The sequence below is a fragment of the Lottia gigantea genome (assembly GCF_000327385.1).
Source record: "Lottia gigantea unplaced genomic scaffold LOTGIsca_246, whole genome shotgun sequence".
Classification (NCBI taxonomy): Eukaryota; Metazoa; Mollusca; class Gastropoda; family Lottiidae; genus Lottia; species Lottia gigantea.
This window is the reverse complement of record NW_008708732.1, coordinates 58,730-68,829: the sequence shown is the minus strand read 5'-3', so window position 1 is coordinate 68,829 and position 10,100 is coordinate 58,730.

Genomic DNA, 10,100 nt, shown 5'->3' with positions numbered 1-10,100 from the left:
AAAGAGTATAAAAATAGTTTTTAATAAGGCTATTGGTTCTTTTAGGTTAAAGATATTTCGTCTCACCTGCCAGTTATGTAGATACTTTAAACCCCCAACTTCTGAGTATGTATATTGTTACTGCATATTTAATATTCATTATTTATATTAAGCAAGTACGATAAAAGTGGTATTAGGTAGATAAATTTGTATTTTTAAGAATTAGCATAGTTGTAATGTCATTTTAATTATTCTGATTGTTGTATGTAATTATATTTATTGTACTTTCAGGGGCTTTGTTACAAGTGACGTTTATGAGTGTTCGTAATCACCCAAGGATGAACCCTATTGAAAATCAGAAGAATCGAAAATATTAAGTATAGGTTATTGCCCTTGTTCTTGAAAATGCGTTCAATTTTTAGCTCGTATACACTGTAGAAGAGACAATTCTTGACAGATTTTGACCAAAATTGGCATGAGAGTTCCTTATCACCCAAATATTTAGTATGAGTTATTGCCCTTGTTCTTGAAAACACGTTCAATATTTAGCTTGTAAACAATCTTGAAGGGACAATCATTGACGGATTTTGACGAAACTTGGCATGAGTGTTTGTTATCAGTATGAATTATTGCCCTTGCTCTTGAAAACGCGTTTAATTTTAAGCTTTTAAACACTAAAAAGCATGATTCTTGTTATCAAGAACAAGAGCAATAACTCATACTCAATATTATTCAGTATCGCCCTAAAGAGTTCAAAAGAAGTGTATGACAGAAGGTTGGATATTTTATACTGGTGATTGTTACTGTACTGCCAAATATTTTTATTCAAAATCAAAGCTGCCAGTGGGCATATATTACCTTGCCTGGCAAGCTATCTTGTGATTTGACTCTTCTCTTGTTATGTGGTTTCTAAGATTGTGATGTCATAAACGTTATGAGTTCATATTGTAATTTTAATCTTAACTGCCTTCCACCATTTGTAGTTTCTTTCTTTTTTGACAAAACGTTTGGTATGAAAGGATGGAATTTGATGTCAAGTTTTATTATTTTTTACACCAAGTTCAGTATACATCAAATGAATCACTGCCTGTTTTTTCTGTTTGGAATCACATTTCCATGTGGACGTATAAAATGGTATCAGCGGACAAATTTTTTTTTAAATTTAAAAAAAAAGATCTTAATAGTCAGTATGTCATTGATTTGGGACGTGCGATATAATTTTTTTAATATAAAAAAACAATGAAATAGATCTTGGTGCTTCATATTTTTATATAATTCCAAAATAAGAAATGAGAGGAGTTTTGAAATCTGAGCAATATTCAGGAGGAAAAAATGATGAATTCAAATTTCATAAGAAAAAAAGTTAAATGGGACCTTATAGTTCTTGACCTTAATTCATTCCTGGCAATTATTTTTGTGAGTACTTTGATTAGCATTTTCATGACAAAAAAGGGAAATAGACCAGAGCCACACGTGTCACAGAGTGGGACTTTGCAAATGTAGCAATTTGCTAAAGACCCTGAAAAAAATCAACCTCTTGACGACAATTAGGTCAAGTACAAGGACAGTCTAAAGCTGAGAAATTTTCATTTTTTAGAAGATTCTAATACCGGAAGTAGACGCCAGACCTCACAAATGAAAGTATCATCAGATAGCCAAGGTCAATGACCTTTGATCTTGTAAAGAAGGTCTAAAAAGGGCAAGTTCACGAGATATAAGTCATCAAATTTTTAAACTGTACACGGCTATAAAACCGGAAGTGAACATAGGACAGCAAATATAAAAGTATGAATAGATAGCCAATGTCAGTAACGTTTGATCCTACAAAGGTCAAGGTCAACAAAGGTCAAGGTCAAAAATTGAAAATTGTGAATTTCCAAAACCTGTTCCTTTTTTAGAACTAAGAAGCTGAAACAATCTAACTTTTAAGACAAATTGGCTCAAAGGATGATGTAATTGTATGCAAAGATTCATTTTAAACAAATGTATTGTTTGCGAGTTATGCCCCTGGCCAAAAATGTCAATAATGAGAAATTTACTCGGGTGTGCCACGCCCACCCCATTTTTTTGGCATAAGTTAATAGATATTCTGAATATTATATTGTGTTCCACATTTAAAGCTTCTACATCATACAGGTCAAAAGATATAGGTCAACAAAAGTCAATAAAGGTCAAAATTGAAAATATGGAAATTTTAAAACCCGTTCCTTTTATGGAATTATAAAGCTGAAACAACTGAGCTTTTAACACAAACTGGCCGAAATAAGGAGGTAATTATGTGCAAAGTTCCTTTTTAAACAAATGTATCCTATGTGAGTTATGCCCCTTTCCCAAAATGTAAACAATTAGTAATTCAACCCGGATGTGCCACGCCCACATCAATTTTTTTGTCATAGGTGAATTCCTATTCATAATGTCTAGTTGTATTTTAAATTCCAAGCTTCTACATCAAATAGATCATAAGATATACATACACCAAGCTCAAAGAGACACATATTGTAAAAAAAAACTCAAATCTGAAAACATCACGAATTTCAATTTTACTTTAAAAAAAACGATTGTTATATATCAATGTAAAGTGCATGAGAAGCACATTAGGTAACCGAAAAAATTAACCCTCTATGTTCATTAGGTCACATGCTAGAGCAGTCCAAAGTTGCGAATTTGGCTTTTTACGGACAGCTATAAAACCAGAAGTTTATGTCGGAGGTCAAATGTCAAAGTATCAACTGATACTCCCATCGTTTTTTGCGCAATCGATTGCAGAATACATACACATCAAATTTGAGCATATCAACATTTACAGTGAGGCCCCATTTTGAGTTTTACGAAAGTGTGTTTTTTCAATATGGCGGCCTTAGTATCACTTCCGGTCAAGATTTTATTTTAAAATCGGCCATAGAATTTTATTTGCTAAAGATCAGCTAAATTTTGTTGACCTACATAAATTACACAGGAAGTTATTCAACCGGAAGTAGATTTGAAATTCAGTCGCTTTCGGCAAAAAAAGTATGCAACGAATTTTTGAAAATCGAAAATTTTCAACTGCTATCATTTGTCCTTTGTTGCAAGAAAAACGATGCAGAAAACCCCGAACAAAATCGGTTGATAAACACGCCCTCTAGAGTCCATTTTCCGTTTGTTGCAACGTTGCGTAATGTTTCTCAGAAAATTTTCGTTTTATATTTAAACTGTGATTAGCCACAAGTTACAAAACGGCATGAAGTCCGTTTTCACATACCTATTGCCATTGCCGAGAAAACTGGCCTGCCGTAGAAGAAAAAAAAAAAAAAAAAAAAATCAATTCGAAAACAAAGCTGTTCTAATAACAGTACTGATGCAGGGCGGGTTACGACATTCAGGTACATACGAAGATGGTCTATTGCAATTACTTAATGTAAAGACCTTTCTGCATGTCTAAATGCTAACATCCAAAAGTGCCTGGAGTTTAAAGTATATTTACTAGGAATAAAAGAATGTTTGTCAATTAATAAAGAATAAGTTTGATGAAATTCAGATCAGAAATGAGAAAGTTGGCAATGTGCATGCGCTCAACAAAAATTCAATATTTCCATCAAATTTAGAATTGAATTATACACATACATACCAAGTTTGATGAAAATCGGATAATAAATAAGAAAGTTGGCAATTCGCATGCGCACTACTCAAATTCGATAATTCCATCAAATTTAGAATTTGATTATAGACATACATACCAAGTTTGATGAAAATCGGATAATAAATAAGAAAGTTGGAAATGCGCAGGCGCACTTCGCAAATTCGATAATTCCATCAAATTTAGATTTTGTTTATACACATACATACCAAGTTTGCTGAAAATCGGATAAGAAATAAGAAAGTTGGTAATGTACATGCGCACTACACAATTTCGATAATTACATCAAATTTAGAATTTGATTATACACATACATACCAAGTTTGATGAAAATCGGATAGTAAATAAGAAAGTTGGCAATGCGCATGCGCACTACGCAAATTCGATACATCCATTAAATTTTGAATTTGATTATACACATACATACCTAGTTTGATGAATATTGGATAAGAAATGAGAAAGTTGGTAAATTAAGTGGAGGTATACCTTTAATAAGCTACCGTGAGCTTAAACTACAGTATAACATGATTCAATCCAAAAAATTTTTAACTGCTATCATTTGCCCTTTGTTACAACAAATACAACTAGAACCGTTATAACGGTACCGAAGCAGTGCGCATCCAACCTGATACATCGATAAAACGTTGCATTTTAAAGTCACAATGGGATTTCTTACCGGAAAGAAAAGCATGTAAACGTTCAATAGTAGAAAAAATCGTTTAAACCGTTTACCGTTCGGTAGTGAAAAGACGCATGAATTTGATACCATTCGGTACTAAAAGGTGTTAACATTCGGTAGTAAAAAGTCGAATTTTCAAATAGCTGTAAAGTTAAAAGTTCAATTCGCACAACAAAAATGAAAATATTTTTGGAAAGGTACAATAATTTGTGTTTCGGCCAAGAGGTCAACAGAGGTCAAATAAAAGAGAATATAAGCCTTAAAAGTGTTAAAAATTGCTGTTTTGGGACGTTTGTAAAAGCGAAAATATATGTCGGACATCAAAGATAAAAGTATGAATGGATATCGTAGATCAACAAACTTTGACCTTCTAAAGACCAAGATTATGCATGTAAATGGTCAAAATATCAAAATATAAATTGTAAATCCTATTCCCTTTTTTAAAGTAAAAGGCCTAAACAAAATGTAACTCTATCAGACATTGTCCCAAATAGTGCTTTAATTTTTTGTAAAATTTCGATTGTGAAAAATGCAAAATTTTCGAGTTATAACAATTTGAATTATTTATGGTAAAGGTAAAAGTAACCCAGATTTGCCACGCCCACTGCAAAAATTTTGTATTGTCTGTAATAATGTGTACAATGTCAAATGATGTTCAAAATTTCAAGTGTTTACAATCATAAGATCATGAGATATTCGTAGTTAAATGTTTTTTTAAGGCAACGGTGACTGTCGGTGGATTATAGAAACCGTTAAAATTACGCAAAGTTACTATAGAAGTCAATACAAAATTTTCAAATTCAATTTTAATCAAAATACCAAGTGTTATATATCATTTCAAAGAATAGATCGCGTGTAATAAGGACTAAAGATAAATTTTCGCTTATATAAATTAGGTCAGTTGATAGACCTTTTTTTAAAGTTAAAAATCGCGATTTTCAATTGGCTGTAGAACCGGAAGTTAACGGAGCACGACAAAAGTGAAAATATTATCGGATATATCTCGTAAGGGGCAACAACTTTTGTTCAGGTCAAAAGGTCAACAAATGTCAAATAAAAGTAATATGAGCCTTTGAAGTTTCGAAAATTGCTGTTTTGGATGTCTGCAAAACCGGAAGTATATATCGGACATCAAAGATCAAAGTAAGAATGGTCATCCTTAGTCAATGAGCTTTGACCATGCAAAGGTCAAGGTCATTCATGCTAAAGATCAAAAATGAAAATTTATAAAATTGTTAAACTTATTCCCTTATTTAAAGTAAAGAATGCAAACAACTGTAATCTTATCACAAATTGTCCTAAGCAGTGATCTACTTTCATGCAAAATTTCTAGGGTGACAATTGAAAACTATGAGAGTTATAACAATTGCAAATATTTCAGGTAAAGGTAAATGCACACCGGATGTGCCATGCCCACTTCAAAAATTTTAATTTGTCTGTGATGATGTCTACATTGTTAAATAATGTTCAAAATTTCAAGTCTTTACAATCATTAGATCATGAGATATTCGTAGTTAAACTTTTTTTAGGGCAACTGTGACTGTCGGTAAATTATAGACACCATGATTTTACGCACAGTTACTATAGAAGTCAGTACAAAATTTTCGATTTTTAAAACGCGCAATTTTGATCAAAATATCAAGTGTGATATATCACCAAAAAGGAGATTTCATGCACTCAAAGAATATATAAGAATTTATGTCGTATGTTAATTAGGTCACGTGACAGAGCTCTTCAAAGTTAAAATTTGCGATCTCCAATGGCTGTAGAACCGGAAGTTAACGATGACCAACAAAAGTGTAGATATAATCAGATAGATCTCGTAAGAGGCAACAACTTTTGTTCAGGTCACAAGGTCACCAAAGGTCAAAGTCACTAGATATGAGCCTTAATAGTTTTGACAATTACTGAAAACATAAAACCGGAAATAAAAAAAATACAAAGCCAAAATTCAAAAATCGGCTTCCCATGTTTTGTTAGCAATCGATTGTAGTTTACATAAACATCAAATTTACGCACATCCAATTTTACCCTGAGGCCCCATTTTGAGTTTTATAAAAATGAGTCATATCAAGATGGCGTCTTACACAATACTTCCGGGTCAAATTTTTTGATTCCAAAATCTTTACGGGGACAATTATAACTAATTGCAAAAAGAATTTTTCAAATATCTACAAAATTCCGGAAGTTGAAATTTGAAGTTTGGAGGCGAATGACGTCAAAACCGGAAGTGATATCTAAATTTTGAAAGCATATTTTTGTTCGCAATCAAAATTTTTATCTACATGAAAATTTTCAGATCGATCTCAATAAAATTGTGGAAGTTTAAAAAATGCTTTAAATAAAATCTCTAAAAGTCAGCGACAAAAGTCAAAATTTGAAATTTCTTAAATTGCTATCTTTTAGACATTAGTTCAAAGTAATGAACAAAACAAAAATTATGTTCAAAATAGATTCAGAATAATGGCAGGTATTGGAAAGACGTAATGAACGGTTAAAGTCCTACGTCATTTCCGGTTGGGCGAAGATGTGTCATTTTACATTTAAACAATAGCGACACGCTAAGTATAAGAGATCATGATGTCAGATAATCTGTGGTATGTGCAGTTTTGGCTGGGGAGCGTGACCAGAAGTAGACAAAAAAAAAAAAAAAAAAATAGTCATTTCGAAAACAAAGCAGTGCGTTCAAAGAACGCACTGCAATGAAAGAAACCTGATCAAAATCGGTTGATAAACATGCCCTCTAGAGGCGATTTTCTGTTTGTTGCTAACGTTGCTTCATGTTGCTCAGAAAATGTTTGTTTTACATTCATTCCACAATTCTCCACAGGTTAGAAAACATGTTGAAATCCGTTTTGCCGTTTCCGAGAACTAAGCTCCCGGGATGAAGAAAAAAAATAAATAAAATAAACAGTTAGAAAACAAAGCAAAGTCCCACAAATATTTATAGGAAAGCCCACCTTCATTAGAAACTATGTAAACAGGCGTGTTCAATGATTTCTTGCTCACGTAGATATAAACCTCAACTTGTCATTTTTTGTTGAGTAGAATTACGAGTAAAAAATTTTATTTCCTAATCAGAATCATCACTGACAATACTATGATATATTGCTGACACTGTCTTGAACAATATTCACAACATGTACAGAAAACATTCCGTCATTTTTAAACAAAGATTTATATAAAATTTTCACTGAAAAATCATCTGGCTTTGTTTACATGTAGAGATAGCCTTCACCTTCAGCGTGATCAGGTGCAATGTTCGATAGCGAGTACGGACAATGTAACTTTTATTTTAAAATAAAAATTTCTTTTTCAAATTTTATATAGGGGAGCTTTTCGGATATATACAGATATTTAGGTATAGCCTTACTATATAGTTCAGTTTCTACAGTACCTAGTACAAGACGATAATAAAAGACAGTTCTGTCGTATAAATTATTATTTAATTGTTCATATTTTGAGTTATGCTTTTGAAATTCTTCTTTACGGTTTGAAATGCCACTTCTTGCTGTTCGACCCAAAACAAAATTCAGTTTTATCTTTCTGCATTGGGCACGGCACAGCACATTTTCATAATCTCCAATAATTTGCTGTTACATGCCCAAAGAAACATCAGTATGGAGCCGATTTTCAGGACGGACACACATTGTAACATTGATAATTGTGATAAAATGCAAAACAAAGAATGGTAAATTTCCACGTATGTAGTTAAGTCAATGACCTTAATCTTGAATCGAGGTCATTGACGGTGATAAATCATCAGAATCGACCCTTTTCATGTATCAGCAATCTTTTGTTTTTATAATGGATTATAAACAATTAAGCGATTATATAATTGGTGATAAGTGATTATGATAACTAGATGTCAGATTAAACAGATTTTACTGAGTGTCAGAATACACAGAATGTCAGAGTACTCAGAGGTTTTTAAAGTGACATACGGAGGAAATCAGACGGGACCAAAAAATATGTCGGCTATCACATTTCATTCATAATATCTGTATTTTGCTTTACCTGTTACAGGTATTGTCTAATCCAAAACAGTCTTTCTCTCAGACAATTATGTATAGTTTTATGCAATACCATTGCTCTCTCTCTAAATTAGGAAATTTGAAAAGCTATCTCCAATGACTATAATCTCAATTTAAATATTTTAATGTGTATATATTAATCTGTTAATCTTGTTTATATGTATTTATTGTTATGTTTATTTATATGCATATTATAAATATTACTCTTGTTTATATGTATATAATTAAAACAAGATTCCGTTTACACGGTATCACGCAATTTGATTGGATAACAGCGGTCACGTGAATTTGGTTTATATCTATGTAAACGGAATGTAAATATAAGATCTGCCCCTTAACGGACTATTTTTATCATTGAGTTTGATTGACGTGGCCACTACACACCGTCGATGTCTTTCCTTTAAACGTCACCAGAGCCGAAATCTACACTTCACTGAATGATTACGTTATTTTCCAAATTCCCTCGAATGTGCATTCTCCAAATATCAACAATATCATGATTTTTTAACTTATTTCGAACCTTGGCTTTCAATAATTGAACTTTAAATGTGGCCGCTCCGTCAACTTTCAAGCAGTAGACAGTAGACTATAAATAGGTGACCTACTTATTGCTGATTGGCTGTTCTCTACGACGTCTCTGTAAGTATCAGTTCATTAACGTTATGTTAAAATTTTATGTATTTATGCGACAATTTTGTGCCTTAGTTTGTTGCTATTTTAGATAAATATTTAAACATGTAATCAAGTTGATTTAATTATAAGGAATGACCTGAACATTTTTTCAGTTTATCGATGTATAAACAGAAAAAACCTGTGTACACTTATGTATAAACCGCTACGCAGTGTATATTCCTTAATTATTGTTGTTTTTTTTATATGCATATTATAAATATTAATCTTGTTTATATGTATTTATTGTTGTGTTTGTTTATATGCATATTATAAATATTTATCTGGTTTATATGTATTTATTGTTGTGTTTGTTTATATGCATATTATAAATATTAATCTTGTTTATATGTATTTATTGTTGTGTTTATTTATATGCATGTTATAAATATTAATCTTGTTTATATGTATTTATTGTTGTGTTTATTTATATGCATATTATAAATATTAATCTGGTTTATATGTATTTATTGTTGTGTTTATTTATATGCATATTATAAATATTAATCTGGTTTATATGTATTTATTGTTGTGTTTATATATATGCATATTATTGTTTATATGTATTTATTTATATGCATATTGCTACGGTAATGTAGATGTATATATATTGTTAACCAAAATGTAAGTGAGCATTATGCTCATGCATCAGACACAGACACCATACTGGTAGCATCATCCTCAGTATTGGTTTAAGTTATATATTAAATAGTATTGTTAAGTCTATTGCTTTTTTAGCTTATTTTGTCCACTTATTCAACTTTTACAATTTTATATTGATCGATTCGAAAATTTACAGGTAGATAGACATTTTGATCTATTTTCAAAATGTTGATATCACTTCTGGTTTGACCTCATTTAACTCCCTGAATTTAACAAATATTTGAAAAATTACTTTTGCAATATGTTAGAATTGTTCAATGTATACTACCTACTATATGACCAAAAATTGAAATAACTTGGCCAAAATGAGTCTTTGTTCAACAGTTTCAAAACTATACGACACAATCGCTCTATAATCCAATAAATTTTTAATCTTAGTAATAATCTATTAAACTAAGTAATTCTGAAATACGCTTAGAAACATTTTTCAATAACTACTTAGTTCAATGGATACATCATG